Source organism: Lepidochelys kempii, chromosome 2 (genome assembly GCF_965140265.1).
Source record: "Lepidochelys kempii isolate rLepKem1 chromosome 2, rLepKem1.hap2, whole genome shotgun sequence".
Taxonomy (NCBI): Eukaryota; Metazoa; Chordata; order Testudines; family Cheloniidae; genus Lepidochelys; species Lepidochelys kempii.
Window position 1 is genome coordinate 259,241,138 of NC_133257.1, and position 26,573 is coordinate 259,267,710.

General features: G+C 46.3%; 1 long non-coding RNA gene across 2 annotated transcripts in view; it reads left to right on the forward strand.

The window, feature by feature from the left end:
* LOC140907848 (uncharacterized) overlaps positions 1 to 26,573 on the forward strand; it is a 114,295-nt gene that overhangs the window by 82,111 nt on the left and 5,611 nt on the right. The window contains exons 3-4 of one of the 2 annotated variants that reach the window (XR_012157656.1): positions 278 to 383; positions 1,848 to 1,963. This is a non-coding gene — a long non-coding RNA (uncharacterized lncRNA). Of the gene's footprint in view, positions 1 to 277; positions 384 to 1,847; positions 2,031 to 26,573 lie in introns of those variants that run through there. The other variant, XR_012157655.1, reaches the window with a different exon arrangement.

A 26,573-nucleotide genomic window follows, 5' to 3' on the forward strand; every position in this document is an offset into this window, starting at 1 on the left:
CTTAAAAACATGCCTCAGTCTGACAGAGATGCACCGTTCTTGCACATTCCAGTTCAAAGCATCACTTGTGCCCTGTACACAGAGTCAGCCCATTTTCAGCTCAGTTAAGCAGCGATTTAGCAGACAGAACACTGCCCACGTCCAGGTAGCATTCACCGCTGGTCTCATTTGTCTTAAGGGTGGTTCATGTACCAAATACCTCATAATACCGGTGATATTCTCAGCACTTTTCCATTGTCTCTGTATATTATTCATATAAGACCCTGCCCTCTTACAGAATCTCCAACACCATCTCAGAGAGATGGGGCATCATGCTGATATTGAAGGCAGACCAAAAGGAAAGGCTGGTGTTCCTAAAACCCTCCATTGTGTGATAGAGAAAGGTCAGTGAAATAATCTCATTAAACAACAGCAACAGTGTTGAGCATCTGCAGGAGCAGCTGGAAACAAGGAAGAGAATCAATGCTATGTGGCGACTGACCTCTTCTCAGATCCACAGTGGGTGCCCCAGAGACGGTAGCTGGGAAATATTAGGGTATTTGCAGGAGAGGTAGAAAATGAAACTGACTAGAAATAGACCTTGAAAGAGACAAATTGTATATACCAAGTGAAATGTAATAAATCATAAATAAACAGTGTATATTGTGAAAAACTGAGTGAAAAACTTCTGTCAGGTTTAATAATTTAATATAGTGTTGGAAAATCAGCTACTGTAGGGAAAAGATACAAGCAACAGAAGCTTGCTCATTATTTAAAGAGTTTATATTAGAGTACATAACCACAGTGAAGAATGAAAGGGAAAACAGCTGTTATTATAAAGTCTATGGAGGCCACACCCTACTTGCAAATATCAGAATCATTCCATACTTTAATGCAGTCCCCTCAGTGAAACTGGGGGAAATGAGAAGAGAGGAAAGCTGTGATGAAGGCACTAGGCTGGGACTCAAGAGATCTGGGCTCAGTTCTGCACAAACCCCTTGTGTGACTGTGGGAATGTCACTTCGGCCCAGATCCTCAAAGATATTTAAGCTCCTAATGCCCATTCAAATCAATGGAAGTTAGGCACCTGAATCACTCCGGGGACCTGAGCCTTCATCTCATGTTTCAGTTCCCTAATCTGTAAAATGGAGCTAATCACTCTGTCCTACTGTGATACTGGGTCACGAAGCTACATCCATAAATATCTGGGAGATGCTCAGCTACTGTGGTGATGTGGACCATATAATTATAAAGAGGGGACCTGTAAATGCATGCCTCATTTTCACTGGGAGCCTTGTACTGAACTGAATTAAAGGCAGACTAAAAAGGTTTGGTAAAAATCAGTACCATCTCCTTTGCTCCATTTTAAATTTCACCATTCAGAGTCTGAGTGATGTTAAAAAGAGCTGCTGTTTTCAGTCTAGATTAACCTCTTTTTGCAGGGGATATTTTGTGTAGAGGTGGAAGGATTCTAAAGGAAAATGGTCTTTGATAGTGTAATAAAGTCTAACAGCATGGCTGCAAGGAAAAAGTCTTTTGGGCTAACGTCCATTGGAGCCAACGTAGGCCCTGATTCTGCAAAGCTCTTAAGTCCACGCTAAGCAGGTGTGTAAGTTGCACTGACTTTAATGCTTATGTGCTTTTCTGAATCAGGGATGGAAAGAAAGACTTTGACTAAAATTAAGTGTGACAAGTTAATTCTGGTGTCTGTGCATTTATACATAATAATAATAACTATACATAGTAACTGTATTCTAGCCGTAGTTAGCAGCGACGCTAAACAACAGGAAATAATTAAAACCTATTTCTGCATATATCTACATCAGTAAAAAGTTTTATTTATGTATGCATTTATTTTGCTATTTCAGGAAATATTTTTCCTTCATGCCAATGAAATCTACTTGGTCTGGAAAGGGTCGGATGACTGTACTCATCTCACGGCAATGTTGGGTCTGACTTTGTAGTACAACAAAAGAGGCTACAGGTGAGCAGCTAAGACTGTAGGACACGTTGTATATGATATTGTATTATTTTCAAATTTGTATAATTAAAGACTGTCTCATAATGCATCCACACAAGGGAGCAAAATTAAGATATCGCATACAACTAACTTTTGTTCCACGGTGCTTAACTTTGCAACTTTAACATATTTGTTTGTCAAGGACCAGGATTATTTTATTACATTTAATTTGCTGCATAAAGGGATCAGTGTTCAGCCCTGAGTAAGTAGGTCATTGGGCTACCCCAGGCGCAGGCCAGAGAGCTAATTTCAACCCTTTTTCAACTTACTCCATTCTGTGCACCTGGCCAGCTACTCGGCGCTGTGTATGAGGACAGGGTAAAATAGATCCAGATCCTGCTCCCTGCCTGCTTGCAGTCTTGGGGTGCTGTTCTCCTTGCTGCAGCCAGAGCATGTGTCCAGCTGGGAAGGTGCTTCCCAGCACAGGCAGACAGACACGGCTAGCTCTGCATGAGCTCACATGCTAAAAATAGTAGTGTGGCTGCCATGGCACACGGGGCAGCTCAAGTTAGCCACTCTATTACAATCCTGCCCAACGCCCTGGGTACGTACTTGGGTGTCCAGACTGTGCCACTGCGGCTATTCTGCTACTTTTAGGCACTAGCTAGCGTGTATATGTCTACCCAAGCTGGGAACGACACCTCCCAGCTGCTGTGTAGAGCACCCAAAGAGGGGGAGCTTGGGGTCCTGCTCTCCCCCCTGCATCCTGAGTCACAATCAAAGAAGAGAAGAGCAAGAAAATAAGGCAGGACATTACTCCCCAGGTGTGACTTTGACAGCCTAGTCAAAGGTAAGCAGAGTGGTGGTGGAATACCTGAAGGACAATGGAAACTAGACTACAGCTGGCTCAGTGATAAATTCTCTATGTATCCCTGCGAGAGTTATAATACTCAAGACCCAAAAACATTACAGTGTGAAAGAAAAATTGCATATTTAACATAAGAACATCAGAATGGCCATACTGGGTCAGAACAAAGGTCTATCTAGCCCAGTATCCTGTCTGCCGACAGTGGCCAGTGCCAGGTGCCCCAGAGGGATTGAACCTAACAGGTAATGATTAAGTGATCTCTCTCCTGCCATCCATCTCCACCCTCTGAAAAACAGAGTCTAGGGACGCCATTCCTTATCCATCCTGGCTAATAGCCATTAATGGACTTAACCTCCATGAATTTATCTAGTTCTCTTTTAAACCCTGTTATAGCCCTAGCCTTCACAACCTCCTCAGGCAAGGAGTTCCACAGGTTGACTGTACGCCGTGTGAAGAAGAACTTCCTTTTATTTGTTTTAAACCTGCTGCCCATTAATTTAATTTGGTGGCCCCTAGTTCTTATATTGTGGGAACAAGTAAATAACTTTTGGTTATTCACTTTCTCCGCACCACTCATGATTTTATATACCTCAATCATATCCCCCTTTAGTCTCCTCTTTTCCAAGCTGAAGAGTCCTAGTCTCTTTAATCTCTCCTCATATGGGACCCGTTCCAAACCCCTAATCATTTTAGTTGCCCTTTTCTGAACCTTTTCTAATGCCAGTATATCTTTTTTGAGATGAGGGGACCACATCCATACACAGTATTCAGGATGTGGGCGTACCATGGATTTATACAAGGTCAATAAGATATTCTCCATTTTATTCTCTATCCCTTTTTTAATGATTCCTAACATCCTGTTTGCTTTTTTGATTGTCGCTGCACACTGCATGGACGTCTTCAGAGAACTATCCACGATGACTCCAAGATCTCTTTCCTGATTAGTTGTAGCTAAATTAGCCCCCATCATATTGTATGTATAGTTAGGGTTATTTTTTACAATGTGCATTACTTTACATTTATCCACATTAAATTTCATTTGCCATTTTGTTGCCCAATCACTTAGTTTTGTGAGATCTTTCTGAAGTTCTTCAAAGTCTGCTTTGGTCTTAACTATCTTGAGCCGTTTAGTATCATCTGCAAATTTTGCCACCTCACTGTTTACCCCTTTCTCCAGATCATTTATGAATAAGTTGAATAAGATTGGTCCTAGCACTGACCCTTGGGGAGCACCACTAGTTACCCCTCTCCACCCCTCTCCATTCTGAAAATTTACCATTTATTCCTACCCTTTGTTCCCTGTCTTTTAACCAGTTCTCAATCCATAAAAGGATCTTCCTTCTTATCCCATGACAACTTAATTTACATAAGAGCCTTTGGTGAGGGACCTTGTGAAAGGCTTTCTGGAAATCTCAGTACACTATGTCCACTGGATCCCCCTTGTCCACATGTTTGTTGACCCCCCTCAAAGAACTCTAACAGATTAGTAAGACATGATCTCCCTTTACAGAAACCATGTCGACTTTTGCCCAACAATTTATGTTCTTCTATGTGTCTGACAATTTTATTCTTTACTATTGTTTCAACTAATTTGCCCAGTACTGATGTTAGACTTACCGGTCTGTAATTGCCAGGATCACCTCTAGAGCCTTTCTTAATTATTGGCATTACATTAGCTATCTTCCAGTTACTGGATACAGTAACTGATTTAAAGTACAGGTTACAAACTGTAGTTAATAGTTCCACAATTTCACATTTGAGTTCTTTCAGAACTCTTGGGTGAATGCCATCTGGTCCCGGCATGTCTTTTTAACTCAGCATGTCTTTCTTAGCATAATTTACGAGTGGTAACAATTTTACAGGTGCTTTTAATTTAATCTTAATGGAAAAAGAGTAGGCATAGAAAACAAATAGCTGTAAAAATATCAGTGAGCTCAAAGAGAATAATCTGGTATTAGTTTTCATTGCTGACAATAATTTCTATGAGCCTGGGAACTTGACCACTCCATTTTCTGGTGTCATTGCAATCCCTGTCCAGGAATGAGACTGCAGAGTGTGAAGCCCTTCTGTCTTATGTGAATAATATCAGTGAGATTGTCGGTGTTGATTCTTTCATGATTCTGTGTAATTTGTCTACTCATTCATATTCCCAACCTCCCCCTCCCCCCCACTGCAGAATTGTGAAATAAATCACCAATGACCTAGTCTCATTTCTATTTTAAGCCTGTAGTAGTCCAGGTTTTCAAATGCACTTGCTTCTGCTTGCTCCATTGTGTTGACTCTGGCCTGCTCTACACTACTCAGTTAGGTCAATGTAAGGCAGCTTGTGTCAACCTAGTTATGTCAGTGTACACACTACAGCCTTGTCCTGCTGATGTAAGTGCCCTACTACACCGACATAATATGCCTGCACAAGAGGATAGGGCTTATGTCGGTGAAGTTAGGGTGATGCAGTGTTTGGGTAGACAGGGCTTTCCTTACCTGGGCTGTAAGCTGTCTTGTCAATTTCAAATTGGAACTGACAAGTAATCAAGGTGCCTGGCTCCCAGCTAGGCTTTCTCAAGGCTCCATTCCAAGCTGGGCTGCCACCCAGGCTCCTGGCTTGTGCTGCCACCCAAGCTCCCCACTGGGAGCCAAGCTGCACCAAGCCTTATGGCTGGGAGCCCAGCTGCACTCCTGGCTCCCTGCTCCCTGTTGGGAGCATGGCAGCCAACCAGACTGTGCGTTGATCTCCCGTTTGGGAGCCTGGCTGCCCGCCCCCAGGGGTTATCGGTTCCCTGCCGGGAGCACGGCAGCTGACTGGACTCTGGGTGTAGATGTCCCTGCCAGGAGTCTGGCTGCCCCCCGCCCCCCAGGCTCTCAGCTGGAAGCGGGGAGGTGAGAACTCTGGGAAGCTTCCCTCACTCCCAGCAGGGGGCAAGAAGCCCCGGGCAGCTTCCCCCATCCCCGGGGAATGACATAAGGTTGTAGTATAGACATGTCCTTAGTCAGCACCAATGTGGAATAAGAAACAACTCCATAGAACGTTTCCCGAGCCACAGTCTCTTTCTGGGCTATAGAAATCTTCATTAGGAAATGAAGGGAAGAAAATAAATAGGTCTGGCAGAATTCAATGTTTATATTTTTTATAATTTTGACCAATAATATTGATGTTTATTTTAAGCATTTTTTATTTTTACTGATTTTCTCATTTGCACAAAACTATGGATTAAGCATTTTTTCAAATTTTATCAATCAAAATGTTCACAATTGTGGGACATTATGGGGACCAGTCAGACAATGGAGAGGGTCAGATACTTATTTAGTGACAGTAGACATGGAGATTTAAAAAGTTAAAGCTTTTTAAACCTTTAAAACACAAATTGCCATCATGGGATGTCAAAACACAGAAAGCAAACTGCCCTGACCAAGTCCCATATCAGCCATTCCATTATTTTGCCCAGGATTGATGTCAGCCTGACAGGCCTAAAATTACAGATCATGCCATTTCCCCCTTTTTTTTGGTTAATTTTTAATTGATTTTTATTTTAAAAACGGTAAAAAGTACTAAAAGGTAAACAACACATAGCTTGTATATGTTTCCAAATACTACATGCTTCAGAACTCACCAGTAGAATTATACAATTGTGCTTTACAGCTCGCCAAAGTGGCGAGAACAGACAATACTGCATAGAAATACCATGATACGATGGGGCGACTGTAATAAAATAGGAAAGAGGTACATGGATAGGGAAAGGAGGGAAGGAGGGGACCCAGGGGGGCTGAGAGGGAAAACAAGGCAGGATTAGGTGGAGTGGAGGTCTGGCATTCTTTGAGCACTCTCAACTTTTTTCTATCCAAATGTATCTAGAAATGGGGTCCAAATTTCCGCAAATTCATGTGATTGATCTCTCTGGCGATAAGCTATTCTCCAGCTGCTAACTCACACGGGCCCAAATACCACTGCTCTAGTTGAAGTGTAAACCTGCTCTTCCAGTCTTTGTAAAATTTTGTGCTTGGTGATCACTGTAGTAGCCCTGGAGATCTAAAGCTTTTGTGGCAGAGCTAAACTCAGCTTAGCAGGTAACATCCTAGCAGATAACGACCCTTTTGAGTTATGAAGTTGTCATCAATAATATTTAGGAATTCCGAGGATGTTTTAGAACTGGAAGCACACAACCTCCAGCAAATGTTATTCACATTGAAGTCCCCCATGATCTTTCCCCCCGTAAACGTTATAGATAGGTGCTTAAGGAGCTAGTCATAGAATCATAGAATATCAGGGTTGGAAGGGACTTCAGGAAGTATCTAATTTAACCCCCTGCTCAAAACAGGACCAATCCTCAACTAAATCATCCCACTCAGGGCTTTGTCAAGCCCGACCTTAAAACCTCTAAGGAAGGAGATTCCACCACCTCCCTAGGTAACCCATTCCAGTGCTTCACCACCCTCAGAGTGAAAAAGTTTTTCCTAATATCCAATCATTTTGTTCCCTAGTGTGATTTGGTAGCACTCCATCTTTTCCTTTTGCTTTAGGACATTGATCCATAAGCATTCAAGATCTTTTTCTTCTGTATTGTCAGTGTCTTAGAAATAGGAAATTTAGTTCCCTGTTTCGGTGAGTAGATTCACAGTTTCATAGAATCCAAGACCAGAAGGGGCCATTGTGATCATCTAGTCTGACCTCCTCTATGACACCGGGCATAGAACTTCCTCAAAATAATTCCTAGCACATATACTTTAGAACATAAAACATAAGAATGGCCATACTGGGTCAGACCAAAGGTCCGTCTCGCCCAGTATCCTGTCTTCCGACAGTGGCCAGGTGCCCCAGAGGGAATGAACAGAACAAGTAATCACCAAGTGATCCATCCCCTGTTGCCCATTCCCAGCTTCTGGCAAATAGAGAATAGGAACACCAGCCCTGCCCTCCTGTCTAATAGCCATTGATTTCTAAGAGGGCACTCAAAAATCATCCAATCTTGGTTTTAAAATTGTCAGTGATGTGGAATCAACCACGACCCTTGTTAAGTTGTTCCAATGGCTAATTACTCTCACTGTTAAAAATTCATGCCTTATTTCCAGTCTGAATTTGGCTAGCTTCAGCTTCCAGCCATTGGACCATGTTAGACATTTCTTTGCTAGATTGAAGAACTCATTATCAAATATTTGTTCCCCATTTAAGTACACATAGACTATAATCAAGCCACCCCTTAACATTCTCTTTGTTAAGCTAAATAACTAGAACTCCTTGAGTCTATCACTAAGGGCTAGGGCATGGCTACACTTGCAAATGTAAAGCGCTTTGAGTTAAACCAGCCTTTGTAGAGCGCAGCAGGGAAAGCGCTGCAGTCTGTCCACACTGACAGCTGCAAGCGCACTAGCGTGTCCACATTTGCCGCACTTGCAGCGGCATTGGGAGCAGTGCATTGTGGGCAGCTATCCCAAAGAGCACCTCTTCCCATTCAGGTGCTGTGGCTTGTGGGAAGGGTGCAGGGGTGGTGGTGGTGGTGCGGAGCATTCTGGGTCCTGTCCCAATGCCCCAAGATGCATCGGTTCGCATCCCAGCAATCCCCTTGCTTCCATCCACAATTGGTGCCATCTTTCAATGTTTTTTGTACTGCGCGCTCTGTCTTCCCTTTCGCTCTGCGGGAATGGAGCCCGAACTGCTGAGGAGTATGCTGACGAGTCTCGCCAGCACATCACGTTTGGCAGGCGAGTTACTCCTTAAGATCCAAAGTGACAGAGAGGATTCCGACGATGATATTGACGCGAGTAATGCATACAACACGCAATTGCTTGTGGCATTCACAGACATGCTCACTGCCGTGGAACGGTGCTTTTGGACTTGGGAAACAAGCACTGAGGGGTGGGATCACATCGTCATGCAAGTCTGGGATGACGAGCAGTGGCTGCAGCTCTTTCGGATGAGAAAAGCCACTTTCATGGGACTGTGTGAGGAGCTCGCCCCGACCCTGAGGTGCAAGGACATGAGGTTGAGAGCTGCCCTGATGGTGGAGAAGCAGGTGGCTATTGCAGTCTGGAAGCTGACAACTCCAGACAGCTACCGATCGGTCGCTAACCAGTTTGGAGTGGGAAAGTCGACTGTTGGAATTGTGTTGATGCAAGTTTTGCAGGGCTGTTAATCGCATCCTGCTCAGAAGAACCGGGACTCTGGGTAACGGGCATGTCATTGCGGCTGGCTTTGCACAAATGGGTTTCCCTAATTGCGGAGGGGCGATAGATGGCACACACATTCCAATTCTGGCACCAGCCCACCTAGCCTCCGAGTACGTTAATCGGAAGGGCTATTTCTCTATGGTTCTCCAGGTGCTTGTGGATCACCATGGGCATTTCATTGACATTAACGCAGTCTGGCCCAGAAAGGTGCATGACGCACGCATCCTTTGGAACACTGGCCTGTTCAGGAAGCTGCAAGCCGGGACTTTTTTCCCAGACCAGAAGATCACCGTAGGGGAAGTCGAAATGCCCATTGTGATCCTTGCAGACCCCGCTTACCCTTTAATGCCGTGGCTCATGAAACCCTACACTGGGAGCCTTGACAGCAGCAAGGAGCAGTTCAACAACAGGCTGAGCCGGTGCAGAATGACTGCGGAGTGTGCTTTTGGCCATTTAGAGGGCAGCCGGTGTGCTCTGTATGGGAAGCTGGACCTGGCCGATAACAGCATCCCTGCGGTTATATCTGTGTGCTGTACCCTCCGTAAGATTTGTGAAGGGAAGGGTGAAAGATTCACTCAGGCATGGAACTCAGAGGTTCAACATCTGGAGGCTGAATTTGAACAGCCAGACAGCAGGGCTATTAGAGGGTCCCTGCGCGGGGCTGCAAGGATTAGGGATGCCTTGAGGGAGCAATCTGAGGCTGAAAGCCACCAGTAACGTCTGGTGTCCTGCACGGGAGTGAAGTGCAGTGGTTCCAATGTTAGTAGGAATCTGTGTTTGCTACGTATGATACACTGACTTGCAGTGCCTGTTGCTTTCCTGGGCTAAGGTATCTTTTACAATATGCAATAATAAAGCATGCTTTCAAAGCAAAAAAAAATCCATTTAATGAAAAGAAAATGCATTTATTGAAAAGAAACACAACTGCTTGGGAAACGCAAAGGGGTGGGGTGGGGAACGGTAGAATCACAGGTTTGCGTACGTCCTGTTATCATACTCAGCCTTCCTGTTTGGAGTGCTGTGCAATGAGTGTTGCACTTCAGGGTGGCTACACTGCATGGTGATGGGGGTTGAGTGCAGCGGGTCGGGGTCGTAGTTTTCAGGGCTGGGTGGCGAAGCTACAGGTGTTGGAGGCAGCTGGTGGCGATAAGAACCCGGATGTTGAGGAAAGTGGGTTGGAGGTGACATGGGGGCACAAGGGAAAGAGTTTTGGGACGAGGGCTGTGGGGCGGGGGGGCGGTAGTGCTCTGCCTGCATGGCTACGAGCGCCTGGATCGAGTCTGCTTGGCGCTCCATGATGCTTGTCAGCCGCTCCGCGCTTTGGTGCCGGTGATCCGCATTCTGCTGGCGGACCCTCCTTTCACTCTCCTGCCACTCCTGCACTTTTTGATTTTCATTAAGGGACCGCTGCATGACTTTATGCAGCATGTCCTCTTTGCTTCTACGTGGCCTCTTCCTGATTCTTTGCAGCCTCTCAGCCGGTGATAACACGAACGGCTGAGATCTCAAGGTTGCATCTGTAAAGGCAAAATGCAACACTTAACAGAGGTAGCATTGTTCACACCAGACAGAGCAATGATTCCTCCGTACTATTAAGAGCAAGCACAGTCTACACAATAGCATAATTTGCCCATCCCAAAGCGAGCGCACATAACCCATGGGAGCCCCAAAATGGTGAGTAAGCACAGGGTCAAAGGGGACTGATTCTTTCATGGCTGTACTGTCCTCTGGGTTTCTGTGCCTTGGGGAGAGCCAACAGCGGCAGGGGGCCCCTATACTGAACACTGTCCCCACATTTTCCACAGGAGTTTGTCCTGGAAGATATCTCGCTGCTGAGGGTGACCTGGGAAGCAAGGGAGGGTCTTTTACTGCAATGCGGCTTCCGCCCTGGCCCATATGCAGCTTGCCTGTGTGCAGCAATGGTCCCCCTGCCCCTCATGGCACAGTGGCGTGGACAAGTTAGCCTGACTGGGACAGGGACCACAGTGGCTCTCCCGAGAAACCTGCGCAAGAGCATTGCCCAGGTTCTGGCTAAGACCTTTGAAGAGATCACTGAAGCCGATTACCGTGATGTGAGAGAGCACATTAATGCCCTATTCCGCATCTAGGCATGCATGCAGCCCTAACCCTCCTCGCCCCAAGAGCCCGCACCGAATAACTTCCTTCCCAAAATAAAAGCCGCTTACCGGGAACCTCCTCTGGTATTTGTCCTTCCCCAAGCACCGGCTGCCGTGATTGGCTACCTTCCTCTTGGCTTGAGAATAGCTCCTGGCTGCATGCATCTAGGGATGCTGGGGTGTCTTCCTCCGCCTCAGCACCCTCGCTCCTACTTTGCTCCTCCTCCTCCTCCTCCTCTTCCTTCTGCCTTGTTGGACTGTGCTCTGAGGTGTCCATGGTGGTACTTGGAGTGGAGGTGGGGTCACCCCCAAGTATCGTGTCCAGCTCTTTGTAAAAACGGGAGTTCGCGGGGGCAGCACCAGAGCGGCGGTTTGCCTCGCAGGCTTTGCGGTAGGCATTCCACAGCTCCTTCAATTTAACCCTGCACTGCAGTGCATCCTGGTCATGTCCCCTTTCCATCATGTCCCTTGATATCTGCCCGAAGGTATCATAATTCCTACGGCTGGAGCACAGCTGGGATTGGACAGTTTCCTCCTCCCAAACACTGATGAGGTCCAGCACCTTGCCATTGCTCCATACTCGGGATCGCCTGGCGTGTGGAGGCATGGTTGTCACACCCCAATGTCCCCCCCCCCCAGGGAGTCTCCAGGGAAGGCAGATCAGCATTGTATGTGGCTAACACTGTTGCAAGCATCACAAAGCATTTTGGGGAGGGCTAAAAGTGTGTGAGTGGAAGTTTCCTTTATGAGAGCCCGAGAAGGGGGGGGGGAGAGAAAGAAGAGAGCAGAGAATGGGTTAACTCAACACTGCAGCTAACAAGCTCAGTCCAAAGATAAGAAGCTAACTTGAGCCCAAGGCCAGTGGCTACCTGCCAAGACAGAAGGGGGAAAGTCCAACCCCCCCACCAGCCATAAGAAGAGAAAAACTAAGTGGAGCAGAACTGCAAAGATAACAGCAGGAACAGTGAGAGCTGGAGCCATTACAGCAAAGGACAATAGAAGGGAAAACTAAGTCTCCAGAGCCAGGATGTTTTGGGAAACTGAGAAGGCCACAGCAAGCCGGTTTGGACTTACGTTACACCAAGGCCTGGCCAGCCTTGGGTAGCGTACGTGAGTATGAAAGTGGGACAGGGCTTGGGGCATTAACGCTTTCTTTCTTCCCCTGAGTGATATGGGAGCGTTCCCAGCACTCTCTGCTGTTATTTTATTATTTTATCGATAAAGCTTTAAAATGTAGACACTTGATGTGCCTCGTCATCTCCTCCCCAAAAAAGATCCTGTGGCCCCAGCCTGATCAACTGTGGCCCAGGCAGATTGGTAACAAAAAATCTGTCACATGGTCACCTGGAAAGAGTCACTGAGAGCACTCCACACCTGGGGGCGCATCAAATGTTATCCCACTCGCCGAGGCGGAGTGCCGGCAGTACTCTACGTGCCTTGCCAGTGTGGCTGCATCGTGAGTTAGCGCGCACGGGGCTGCGTTAATGCGCGCTAACTCGCAAGTGTAGCCATGCCCTAAGTCTACACGAGGGGTGTAGCTCCCAGCGCTGGGGCACTGTCTACACTGCCGCTTTACACTGCTGCAACTTGCTGAGCTACGGTGGGTGTTTTTTCACCCCCTGAGTGAGAAAATTGCAGTGCCGTAAATTTCCAGTGTAGACAAGCCCTAAGACAAGGGCATCCATTCTCCAGCCCTATATTTGCAATTCAGATCTCATCAGGTTAATCCACCTAGAGTTTCAATTAAGGGTTGATGGTAGAAATGAACTTTTTTTTTTTTTTACCAGTAAAATGTAATTAATTATCAGTTAATGGGGAGCATCCATTTTGAAGTCAGTCATTTGAATAATCTCAATATTCCATTGTCTTTCTCAAAGACTTAGTCTTATTCAGAATGTCAAAAGCCGTGTATTGTAACTCTGAGAGGGTACCTGGTTAATGAAGCTTCTTATTATCTGCTCTTGGAGATTGTCATTATTTCTTGAAACCGGCCATTCAGTCTAAAGAAAGGAAAGCGGAAATACTTGATAAAGTGGGTGCTGAATACGTAAAATACATTATTGCAGAGCTCATGCTAGTCATTGGTGAAGTGCTGCTGTTGTGAAGAGAAAAATCAAGCGTCACCCGAATGGAGTAAAATGGTTTTCAGGAAGGAAAATGTTGCCATATAACATGGAATGACGTCCTGTTGTCCATTATGTAAAACTGCCACAGGAGTCTGGAGTCACAACAGCTTTAGCCACCGTTGTTCTTATGCGGTCGTGTGGGAGACTTTGTGCAGAGAGATCTTGGCAGAGCAGCAAAATGCGTGGACCACTACCAATAATTGGAATAGCAATTATCATGCTTATTGCCAAAAGCAGCTAAGTCAGGAGGTCTTAGAAGGCTCTGCAAAGGCCTTAGCATAACTAAGTAAGCAGCCGGGGCTGGGGCGGGGGAGCCTGACCATCTGTCCTTCCTGATAAAACAGGATGCTTACCCGTATTTGCCCTTTGGGATGTGTTTGTCAGGGCCCTCAAAACATGCAAGTTCTGGAAAAACACACAAACAACCAATCAAAAAAACACCCCCACAAAAAACAACCCGCCCCCAAATAAAACCCCCTCATCTATCTAATTCATGGTTTAAGAAAAACTTCTTGCTTAACCTTTGGAACTTGCTTAACTTTGAAATGGCTTGCTTAACAAGTTCTTTTTTTGATTTACACGTTATTATTACACTAACCTGAATCAATTCTTGATTTAGTCCTAAGTGGAGCACAGGATCTGGTCCAAGAGGTGAATATAGCTGGACCGCTTGGTAATAGTGACCATAATATAATTAACTCAAAAATGCTCAAATAAATTGGTTAGGTTAGGTGCCACAAGTCCTCCTTTTCTTTTTGCGAATACAGACTAACACGGCTGCTACTCTGAAACTTATAATTAACTTTAACATCCCTGTGACGGGGAAAACACCACAGTGGCCCAACACTGTAGCATTTCATTTCAGAAAGGGGAACTACAGAAAAATGAGGTTAGTTAAACAGAAATGAAAAGCTCCAAAAGTAAAATCCCTGCAAGCTGCAGGGAAACTTTTTAAAGCCACCATAATAGAGGCTCAACTTAAATGTATACCCCAAATTAAAAAACACAGCAAGAGAACCAAAAAAGCGCCACTGTGGCTAAACAACAAAGTAAAAGAAGCAGTGAGATACAAAAAGACCTCCTTTAAAAAGTGGAAGTGAAATCCTAGTGAGGAAAATAGAAAGGAGCATAAACTCTGGCAAATGCAGTGTAAAAATACAATTAGGAAGGGCAAAAAAGTATTTGAAGAACAGCTAGCCAAAGACTCAAAAAGTAATAGCAAATTTTTTTAAAGTACATCAGAAGCTGGAAGCCTGCTAAACAACCAGTGGGGCCACTGGATGATCAAGATGCTACAAGAGCACTCAAGGACAATAAGGCCATTGCTGAGAAACTAAATGAATTCTTTGCATCAGTCTTCATGGCTGAGACAGTGAGGGAGATTCTCAAACCTGAGCCATTCTTTTCAGGTGACAAATCTGAGGAATTGTCCCAGATTGAGGTGTCATTAGAGGAGTTTTTGGAACAAATTGATAAACTAAACAGTAATAAGTCACCAGGACCAGATGGCATTCACCCCAGAGTTCTGAAGGAACTCAGATGTGAAACTGTAGAACTACTAACTGTAGTCTGTAACCTATCATTTAAATCAGCTTCTGTGCCAGATGACTGGAGGATCGCTAATGTCACACCAATTTTTAAACAGGGCTCCAGAGGTGATCCTGGCAATTACAGGCTGGTAGGCTGGCCTTCAGTACCAGGCAAACTGGTTGAAACTATAGTAAAAAACAAAATTGTCAGACACATAGATGAGCATGATATGTTGGGGAATGCTCAACATGGTTTTTGTAAAGGGAAGTCATGTGTCACTAATCTACTAGAATTCTTTGAGGGGGTCAACAAGCATGTGGACAAGGCGGGTTAAGTGGATATAGTGTACTTAGACTTTCAGAAAGCCTTTGACAAGGTCCCTTACCAAAGGCTATTAAGCAAAGTAAGGTCCTTTAATAGATCGATAACTGGTTAAAAGATAGGAAACAAAGGGTAGGAATAAATTGTCAGTTTTCAGAATGGAGAGAGGTAAATAGTGGTGTCCCCCATGGGTCTACACTGGGCCCAGTACTATTCAATATATTCATAAATGATCTGGAAAAAGGGGTAAACAGTGAGGTGACAAAATTTGCAAATGATACAAAATTGCTCCAGATAGTTAAGTCCCAGGCAGACAGCGAAGGACTACAAAAGGATCTCTCAAAACGGGGTGACTGAGCAACAAAATGGCAGATGAAATTCAATATTGATAAATGCAGAGTATTGCACATTGGAAAACATAATTCCAACTATACACATAAAATAATCGGGTCTAAATTAGCTGTTACCACTCAAGAAAGAGATCTTGGAGTCATTGTGGATAGTTCTCTGAAAACATCCACTCAATGGGCAGTGTAAGTCAAAAAAGCGAACAGAATGTTGGGAATCATTAAGAAAGGAATAGATAAGACAGAAAATATCATATTGCCTCTATATAAATCCATGGTATGCCCACATCTTGAATACTGCACGCAGATGTGGTTGCCCCATCTCAAAAAAGATATATTGGAATTGGAATAGGTTCAGAAAAGGGCAACAAAAATGATGAGGGGTATAGAATGGCTGCTATATGAGGAGAGATTAATAAGACTGGGACTTTTCAGCTTGGAAAAGAGATGACTGAGGGGGACATGATAGAGGTCTGTAAAATCATGATGGGTGTGGAGAAAGTAAATAAAGAAGTGTTATTTACTCCTTCTCATAACACAAGAACTAGGGGTCACCAAATGAAATTAATGGGCAGCAGCTTTAAAACAAAAAAAAAAGGAAGTATTTTTTCATACAACGCACAGTCAACCTGTGGAGCTCCTTGCCAGAGGATGTTGTGAAGGTCAAGACTATAACAGGATTCAAAAAAGAACTAGATAAATTCATGGAGGATAGGCACATCAATGGCTATTAGTCAGGATAGGCAGGGATGGTGCCCCTAGCCTCTGTTTTCCAGAAGCTGGGAATGGGCGACAGGCGATGGATCAATGCTGATCACCTGTTCTGTTCATTCCTTCTGGGGCACCTGGCACTGGCCACTGTCAGAGGACAAGATACTGGGCTAGATGGACCTTTGGTCTGACCCAATATGGATGTTCTTATGCTCTTAAATAAGGGGAGTAGTATGGAGTGTGCTTCAGGAACACTTCATGGACATATTTTAGGGTCCCCAACAGCAGCTGAAAGACTGGCCAATTGGACGACTGTTGTTGTACCACTTGAAAACCACTCCAGACTTCGATCATTATTGATTTCGGGGGTGTTTTACTAACCAGTTCCAGATGTGTGCAAATGCTTGAGACAAAATAAAGTGCAGCTTTAAGTGAATGTACTCTTGCAGTGTTCTGTTTGTGCCAGCCACCGATTGGTTGGACTGCTGTGTCTCCATTGATTTATTTCCTGCCACCATGTCGCTGAGAGTAATAGCTACCGAGAGCTTTGGCTTTTAAGAACCATTGTAACGACTTGAGGGGCAGCCAAAGTTAAAAGGCAATTACAGTGCTTAGAGAGGGTTCAAATGGGAGTTGGACTGTGTGCTTACACAAAGCAGTAGTCCTCCCGATCCTGGCATCCCTGAGTGGGCTACCTGGTCGCGGCATGCAGGAGTCAGCAAGTGCACTCCCCTGCCATGCAACAGTGACACATTTTCCTATGCTCAACTCTTTTGTAGTAAAGTCAAGTCGCACTTTCAGCTCCCTTACTTGTGAAAGCAAAATAATGGCACTTATTATTTTATTATTTAGGAGCCAGGACCCCATTGTGCAAGGTGCTGTACAAACACAGCACAAAAAAGATGGTCCTTGACGCATGGTACTAACAATCTAAATATAAGACAAGAGGCAGATGGATACATACAGATGGGAGATTATTGATTCTTCTGCATAGGTAGCACCACGGTTCCCCAGTCATGGGTCAGAGCCCAGTGTGCTAAATGCGGTACAAACACAGAACAAACTACACTTTAGGTATTGCTGTGCTGACTCATTAGTCTCATCAGGTAAAATTTTCAATGGGATTTAGGCTCCTAAGTCACTTATGAAAATATTACCCATTATGTTGCCTTCTCCATACAAGAGCTATATCAGCAAGCAAATCAACTGGAATTGACCTTTTCCCCCCTTCTCTTCCGTGCCAGTCGTTTTAAGGACAGTATTTTCTGTCTGCAGAGCTGTTTTGGATGACAAAAGTAAATGCACCAATCCATTTTACACTGAGAGAAGAGGGAAGTGCTGGAAGCCTCATTGCTTCAGATACTTAAAAGCATGTGGGATAAATCATTAGAAAATGTACTGTAGGGAACAAACATTCATTGGCAGCCAGATAGACTTAGATGACTTAGTAAGTCGTTTTCAACTCTGATGGCTAAGAAAGAATGGAAGAAATGTACAGAGTACTATGATCCTCATACAAGCCTAGAATTAACCTTTGCAATGGAAGATAGATAATTGTTTCCCAAGGTTACACACTGCACATCTCCGTTAAGAGACATAGAAATCATAGGTGTTTAAATTAGCAGGACTCTTCTATTATTACCTAAATGCCATCAAACCGTGAAAGATACAAGGAGAAACTATTATATACACAAAAGACGTAGACTTCACACTCTGCGATTAGCATTTAGAACTGATACTGGGTTTGTATGTTCAAGAGAGCTTCAGCACGGATGAATGAATTCTCCCAACACCCCTGCTGAGGCAGAGAAGTATTATCATTCCCATTTGACACAGGGAGAAACTGCAGCTGAGCTATTAAATGACATCTGAGCAGCAGATTCAGGATTAGAACACAGGACCTGCCACTCACCTCCACGGAGCCAGGATTTCACTCCTTCCTGCCCTCCCTTTGGTCATCATTACCGACTTCCCACTCACACCAACAGCAACCACAGGTTAAGATCCAGTGCAGGGCCTTATAGTCAATTCCCATATCCATTTCCTGCAGATCCAACTCCGCACCTCTGCAGATGCTGAGACTCCAACAACATGATCTGAGGACACAGTCAGTTGGTTAGGTGTATAAATGGTGCCATTCACAATTAACTGAACGCACAAAGTTGCTCCTGCAAAAGGGCAGGCCCCATTAAAAAATCAAGCCTTAAATCTAGTAATCTAAACTGAAAGATAGACAGGAAAGAAGGGGTCTCTCTCTAGACTTGAGCGATACAGGCCTCCATAGATGGGGCTCCCCAGTCAAATGGCTTTGAGGGGAGATGAAACCAGTCCTCCACTCTCTGCACTGGCTTCCCATAGAATGTTGAATCAAGTCCAGTCACTGTTTGGTCAGCCATCAGAATCTGTAAACTGATGATGATTTACACCAGCTGGGAATCAGCCTTTAGAAAGTTTGACTGAGTCTTTCTGCCACGTCGTCTTGTCTGTGGAGAGTCCCTTAATAAAAGATATGGTGACCCTCTCTGCTCTCAGTGTGTGCTTCCCAGCAACACATTTACTGCTGACTGGACAGCTCAGGGGCTGGCAGTGGGATAGAGAGCCTTTGTCCTCTTGGTTAATGTAATGGCCTTGGGTCTTGATCCCACAATCTATGTGCTTCAGACCCCCTGTGCCTCCATGCTTTCCCACTGTCTTCACTGTGGCTTCATGCAGCCATGAGGAGCAAATCAGATCAGATTGCGGGACAGGATCCCATGTTGGTAATGGATTTAAGCCAGCAGCAGCTGGCGGGGCAGCCAGGCGGGGAGGAGCAGCGGCTGGCTGGACGGCCAGGAGGTGAGGAGCAGGGGTTGGTAGGACGGCCAGGCCGGGAGGAGCAGCAGTTGGCGGGGCAGCCAGGAGGACAGGAGCAGCAGCTAGCGGGGTGGCCAGGTGGGGAGGAGCAGTGGCTGAGGGGGCAGCCAGGTGGGGAGGAGCAGCGGCTGGGGGGGCAGCCAGGAGGAGAGGGGCAGCGGCTGGCAGGGCGGCCAGGCAGGGAGGAACAGCGGCTGGTGGGGCAGCCAGCAGAGAGGAACAGTGACTACCTGGGCGGCCAGCCAGAGCAAGTGCTCAGACGGCGGAGCAAGCCAGGGGCCTTCTTCTCTGGGTGGGAGGTGAACTCACAGATGCACGTCTGAACCCTGGGTCTTCATGGACCAAGGACAACCACTGTGAGTGGGGTATGGTGAAGGAGCAGAGGTGGGCACAGAAAAGGACCTTTTGGTTATAGAACTCAAGAACATGAGGCAGAAGACTCTGCCCCCCGCACTCTGGGTGGGAGTCCTGCTCACAATGTTTGGTTTATGAATCCTACCTGTGGCATTTTCCCTAATTAGTCAGGTGATTTCCCTCCTGTCATTAAAAGCTTCTTTTCTACACTCAGCCTCTGTGCTTGCGAGAGGGGAAGTATTGCCTCTCAGAGGCGTCCAGGGGTGGTGTGTAATTTTCCCAGGTTACTGGGTGGGGGCTTGAGCTGGTTCTGTGTTGTATTGTTGAAAAGGAACCCCTAGATATTGAACCTGGCCCTGGTTGCTGCTGGCTCCACCTGGCAGAAGGGTTAAACATATATTCACAAAGACTGGGGCCAGCTCCTCAGTGGGTGAAAAGAAACATAGCACCATTGGTGTCAGTAAGTCACTTTCTATCATTTGAAGGTCTGGCTAAAGTCCGGTAACAGGTCTGCAGAAGTCAACTTTTGCACCACTGACTGGGCTCCCATAAGCCCCACTAGGTTTGCATTAAGAGAAAGGATGGTCCAGGGGTTAGGCCATTAGCCTTGGAGTTTGGACTTGCCCACGGTCACATACGACATTTGTGATGAAGCAGGGACTTGACCCAATTGAAATCAATGGAAGTTAGGCACCTAGGTGCTTTTGATAATCCCACTAGCTGCCTGTCTCCAGCCTTGGGTACCTAAATGCCTTTGAAAATCTGGCCCTAAGTCACTCTGGGCCTCAGTTGCCCATCCACAAAATGGGGATAATAGTGCTGTCCTTCCTTGGAGCAGCCTGATGAAGATAAATATGTTAAAAGAGCTCAGATGCTGTGCTATAATAATTTAGATACATAGATAGATAGACAATAGGCATGCACCCCAGCCTGGCTCAGTCATCCCTATTCTAGTTCTTGTCCATGTTTAACACAGAAAAATCAGAATTTAACAAGCTCCTGAGGGGAAACTGTAGCAAAGAACGAAGGAAAGAAACTAAATGTATCTGCCAACTACGCATTGATTACTAAACATATGTCGTTGAAAAACATACACCCGCTGGTTAATATGGCTGGTGCCTACACTTGCTTCTCCAGTTTCTCCACCTGCTAATTCATGTGGCAGGAAGAAAATGTTTCTGATCAGTATAATTGCCTGGGAGCTGGGCTGTTCTCACATCAAACTGTAAGAGGCAAAAGCGTTTTTTATTTTTAAACGTGCATAAAACTTTAATGAGTTTCCCAGCCACTAATGACCAAGCCAGCCTGCACTCTGCTGACCCCGGGAACCCATTGACCCTATAATCACATGGCTCCTGCGTGGCTACACGCGGCATATGAGTTACATTGAAGGGTGAGCTGATTAATTTTCCTGTGACTCGGGTTGCAGAGTGACAAACTATTTTTTGTATGGAAAATGACAGCCAGTGAAGCTGATGGCAGAGTCGGGTTCTAGGGTTTTCTCCGATTTTTAATGGCATTTTACTGCTCACTTAGGTGGTGGTTAATGGGGTAGCAAATTGCATCTGAAATCTGCAGTAATTGAAGAGGATGTCACTTTTTAATGAGCTAGGTGGTAGGCGGGCACAGGCTAAATAGCATCTTAAGCCGTCGAAGTGAAACAGTGAAACCTGTTAATAATGCCTATTGCTGGAACGCCTGTCTGATTGTGTAGCCCACTGTGTATAACACATGGCCACTGTAGGCCTGACCCTCGGCAGACAGGAGTCAGGCCTCTGCCATTTAGGGGTGGTAGTCCTTTAGCTCACTCTGTCGAGGATACAGCAGGTTGGGAATTTGTCAGCGAGAGTCTTTTTTCTTCTGAAAATGCCAATATGTTGAAACTGGTTCTCAGCTCCAGGATGGAATTTCTGGTGATGGTTGGGGGAGTAGAGGATGAGAATGGCCACTAGCCCAGTGGGTAGGACACTCGTGGCAGACCCAAGTTCAAGTCCCTGCTACAAAGCAGGTGCCTGTCCTAACCACTGGGCTATTGGCCATTCTGGGTTGGGTTTCCCTCTTGGATGTTTTTTCACAAATCAGTTCTAAGCATCTTGGTTTCATTCCAAGGCAGAAGTAAAACAGCTCTCACCCACCCTCGACTTGTTCCAGCCAGCCCTGCTAGAGGCTTATGCTTTCAGCGCTTCAGGACAGGCAGCGTGGGAGTCAAACTTTCTAAAGGCTGATTTCCGGCTGGTGTAAATCATCATCAGTTTACAGATTCTGATGGTTGACCAAACAGTGAGCTCAAATGCTGGCAGGTTGCGTGGGAATTCCAGGCCAGATATGTGGTGGAAATCAGCATTTTCCACCAGCAGAGGAGCCGGGTCCGAATTCCCATGCTGTTTGCCAGCATTCGGGCTGGCTGTGCAAACCCATGCTTCCATTGTCCGCACCCGCTGGTTAAATACATCTCCCCAAGTCCTGCTTTACAAAAGTTAAATAAATGAAAACATCCTACACCACAAGGAGCCAGCAGCTTTGCAGGGTAGCTTCTGTTTGACATAAGGTTGTATTATTTATTTAATTGCTAAGGATTTGGCAGGTTTTCGAGATGACAGATATTTTCAAGTGAGAGCACAGCAGATAAACATTTTTACTTAATGTGAATTTTAAAAAGAGCACAAGGGAAGTACCACAGCAAGGATACAGAACACAAAGTGCATCTGTAAGTATTGCATTAAAGAATATCTAGGTGCTTATATATAAATATTATAATATAATGAATTATTCATATAAACAATAATAGCATATTATATATCAAATTATTATAATATTAATATATATTAATTAGGTCAGTATCATTAGCCCCCATTTTAAAGATTTGATTTTACCAAAAAGAAACATTTTGATCAACCCAACACTAATTTTCCCTTCCAGAATTTTGTTTTGCAGCCAGTTTAGAAGAAAAAAAAATGGTATTCCATTTCAAACCAATTAAAACCAGTTACAGAAGTTCCTGTGAAACAGAACATCAGAGTCCCGTCCAGCTCTCATGCGAACCTTCTCGCTTTCAGGCAATGGCAAAGAATGGGGACAGAATGGGGTCCAGAACTTGAAGCTCCATTAAGGACATTTGTGCAGTTCTGCTAAGCATGGAGATGGGACATATATTCCTTCTAGTCTAGAGAAGCTAGTCTAGAGAAGGGAAACTTTGTTCCTTCATTTCTAATTCCCAGCATGCAGTGCTACACAGCTCCTGCTGCTGTGCTCTGCCTGACAGAACCAGTGACTATTCCCCTGTTTCCAGGTCCCAGTTATAGGGCATGGAAGGAACCAAAATAATAATTATCCTCTTACAAGTCCCACTCAGTACAATCCTCTGCATTCTCCGTTTCTACTCCCAAGCACATTTGTCGCATGTTTCAGTGTGGGTATCAGTGAAATGAACAAAGCTCTCAGCAATCTTCAGCCTGTCGTTTGAAACCTCATCATACCTTAACACCAAGGCATTTGTTCTGCTCAGGAGAGGTCTAGAGTGCCATCAGATGTAAGCAGAATCTGAATGAACTATCTCCTGACAGCTAGTTTGGGAGTGGGAGAGACTTCAGGAGCAAACTGTATTTATAAGAACACACCTACTCTGCGTGGGTATATAGCAGACAGGAGTTGTGTAGCTCCAAGTGATCAGCTTTGGCTGGTGATGGGTTACAAATCACCTTAATATGGAATGCAGGGGTAGTGAAATGTTGTTACCTTCATTGTATGACTAAAGGGGAGCAGACCTGTGCTGAGCTTGTCCCAATTGAGGGGTCACCCTCAGCTAAAAGGAACTCACTAAGCCAGGGGCTCGAATGCTAGACTCCTGTAAAAGTAAGAGGGGTCAGGACAGATGTCCCAGCCAGGAGGTATGGACTTTCCCTAAGGGTCCCTGGTCGGGTTAAACCTGTTTCTCACCACTGTTCAAAGACTGAGCTAAATAGGCTTTGTGAGGAGCCTTTTGTTAAGTTAAAGTGCTCAAATGAGAGCTGAAGCAACTTGTGGTGGGGCAGCGTTTCTGCCCAGTCTGCAAAGAGCTGACAAATCACTAAGAGGCTGATGTGCGGAGGTGGCAGCAGAAGGTGACTGACAGTTGGCTGGAGAACGAGCGGCTAGCACAGTGGTGAGCAGAATAAGCGGCTGGTGAGACGGCCAGCGGAGAGGAACCGCGGCTGGTGGGGCAGCCAGTGGAGAGGAACCGCGGTTGGTGGGGCGGCTAGCGGAGAGGAACCGCGGCTGGTGGGGCGGCTAGCGGAGAGGAACCGCGGTTGGTGGGGCGGCTAGCGGAGAGGAACCGTGGTTGGTGGGGCGGCTAGCGGAGAGGAACCGCGGTTGGTGGGGCGGCCAGCGGAGAGGAACCGCGGTTGGTGGGGCGGCCAGCGGAGAGGAACCGCGGTTGGTGGGGCGGCCAGCGGAGAGGAACCGCGGTTGGTGGGGCGGCCAGCGGAGAGGAACCGCGGTTGGTGGGGCGGCCAGCGGAGAGGAACCGCGGTTGGTGGGGCGGCCAGCGGAGAGGAACCGCGGCTGGTGGGGCGGCCAGCGGAGAGGAACAGCGGCTGGTGAGACGGCCAGCGGAGAGGAACCGCGGCTGGTGGGGCAGCCAGCGGAGAGGAACCGCGGCTGGTGGGGCGGCCAGCGGAGAGGATCTCCAGCTGGAGAGGCAGTCAGCAGAGAGGAACAGCCACTGGCTGGGTGGCCAGCCAGAGCAAGTGCTCAGATGGCAGAGCAAACCAGGTGCCGTCTTCCCTGGATGGAAGGTGAACTCACACAGATGCACCTCTGAACCCTGGGTCCTTGCGGACCAAGAACAACCACTGTGAGTGGGGTTTGGTGAGGGAGCAGAGAGAGGCACAGGAGAGGAACTGTTGGTTGTAAAACTCAAGCACATGAGGTGGAAGGCACCTCCCCACGCACTCTGGGGTGGGTTTCCTGTTCACTGTTTTAAGATTACGCATCCCGCTTGTAGCATTTTCCCTAATTAGTCGGGTGACTTCCCTCCTGTCGTTAAAAGCTTCTTTTCTACACTCAGACTCTGTGCTTGCGAGAGGGGAAGTATTGCCTCTCAGAGGCGCCCAGGGGTGGTGTGTAATTTTCCCAGGTTACTGGGTGCGGGCTTGAGCTGGTTCTGTGTTGTACTCTTGAAAAGAAAGCCCCAGATATTGAACCCAGCCCTGGTTGCTGCTGGCTCCACCTGGCAGAAGGGTTACACAAATACAACAGAAAAGTTATTAGCTTTCTTAACCCTGTCAAAAATAGTCTGCTGTACTTTTCTTGTGATCCTCCCTGTACATTCACTTTGTATTCCACTTGAGAGGTATGTCACGTTTGCAGCACCGGCCTTAATAGCTTGCAGATGATCTCACAACACACTCTCATACCTTGCAAACAATTCAAGGAAACCCCCATAATTACATTCCTAGGACTGTCTAGTTTTACAGTTTGCAAGGGAAGATGAGGAATTTGGTTGGAAAAGCAAAGAAGTGAAACAGAACAAGAAGGCAAGAGTCGAATTCTACAACCAAGATAGCTGGCGTAACTCCCTATTAGGAGTTTGCCAAAGACCCACAATTTTAATACTTGTCTTCCTTTGAGTTTGCTTGGTGAAAAGTCTTGTTCCAAATTAACAATGGGACTTCCCACCAAAATCAGTGAACAGAATCCATTACTTGTAGCCAAGTAGCTGGATATGCCTTGTCAAAGGCACCGTTCTGCCCCGTGCTTTCAATTGTCAAACCATTTCCAGTGTCCACCTCCATAACAGTTGCAGTAGTAACCAACGGGCAACTTTCTGTCCCAGAATCAAAGACTTCAGAATCCAACAAGTCAATGCCAAGCTCCGTACTGGATGCAGAGTCTTCAGCACCCAGCAAGTGTGACAAACCCAAACCAACATCCTCACTAACTAAAGAAGGCTCAGACCTGGGAGTAGCAGAACCATCTGTGGCTTGTTCACCAGGAACATGGTCAAACCTTTGCATGTTTCAAGAACCTTTATAAACCACTGGCACGTTTTTTTAATCTTCTTTTTTATGGGCCTGGTTGAGCTCTGCTCTTGTGCTTGTAGGTATCCATGATGGAAATCATGGCTGACTGGAAGAATTCGCCCACCAAGCTCTTCACAAATTAATTCCTAGGCTTGGAAAGATGCTGTAGCGGGTGAATGATCACACTAATATCTCTGTGAAACTCTGGGGGGAAATCAGGTGAATGGCCAGCCCCAAAATAGCTCTGTGAAACTCAGAGCGCTAGTTCAGGGGAAACTAATGAGCCACCGCTCAGGAATGCAGATGTGGTCAATGAAGGCGAGGTCACACTAAGGCAGTAGTTACAGAGACGGTCCTCAGGATGGAAGAAAAGAGAGAGCAGTAAAAAAATTTTAAAAATAGAAGGCTCTTTCTGGGCCTGACCCCACTGGAACTGTTTGAACTACCCTTTGCACAGCCTTGCCTCTGCACTCCTGCTTGCTAATCCTTCTGTCACTCACTGGAGGTGTTCTAACCCGACCTGCAGCATATCTCAGCTCCAATTAAAAGCTCCAAGGGTAACTGAAGTCTACGGTCATCTGAGAGCTTCTCTAGCAGCTGCTCCAAGCCTAGAGAAAAGATTTCATACCTTTGAGTACAAACTTCTATATTGTAGTTTGACTTCTATATTGGGTGGGGGGGGCAAGGGGTGTAGGGTGATGCTCGGCGCGGAGGCTTCTGAATGCAGGGAGGGAGGCTTGGTGGGATAGGGATTCAAGTGTGGAGGAGGCTTGACAGAGGGGTCCTGGTTGGTGGGGGGTCAGTGGGGAAGGTTTTGGGTTTGTGTGTGTAGGGTCTGAATGCAAGGGGGTTGAGCTGGGGGAAGCTCCCAGTACAGTGACTCCTCCCGGTTGTGGTGGAGGAGAGATGGGGGCAGGAAGCAGGGGAGAGGTGCAGAGCTTCCTGCAACCGGGGAGGTTCCTGAGAGTGGGTCTGACCTGGCCCCAGTCCCGTTCCCCCACCTAGCAGCTGAGCCAGGTGCAGAATTCCAGTTCTCCCAGAAGTAATTCACCCCGTCACTCACCTGGGCTGCACACTGCACAGATGCTTGGGAAACAGCTCAGCCACCTGGCTCTCCTAGGGCGCCGCTTGCCTGTCCTCCTGTTTCGCAGCCCATGAGGGGGAAACTGACCAGCGGGCACAGAGCACCTGGCATCACCGCTGGCCCTGCTCCCCCCACGTTCCTCTGTGGGGAGAAAGCCAGGCT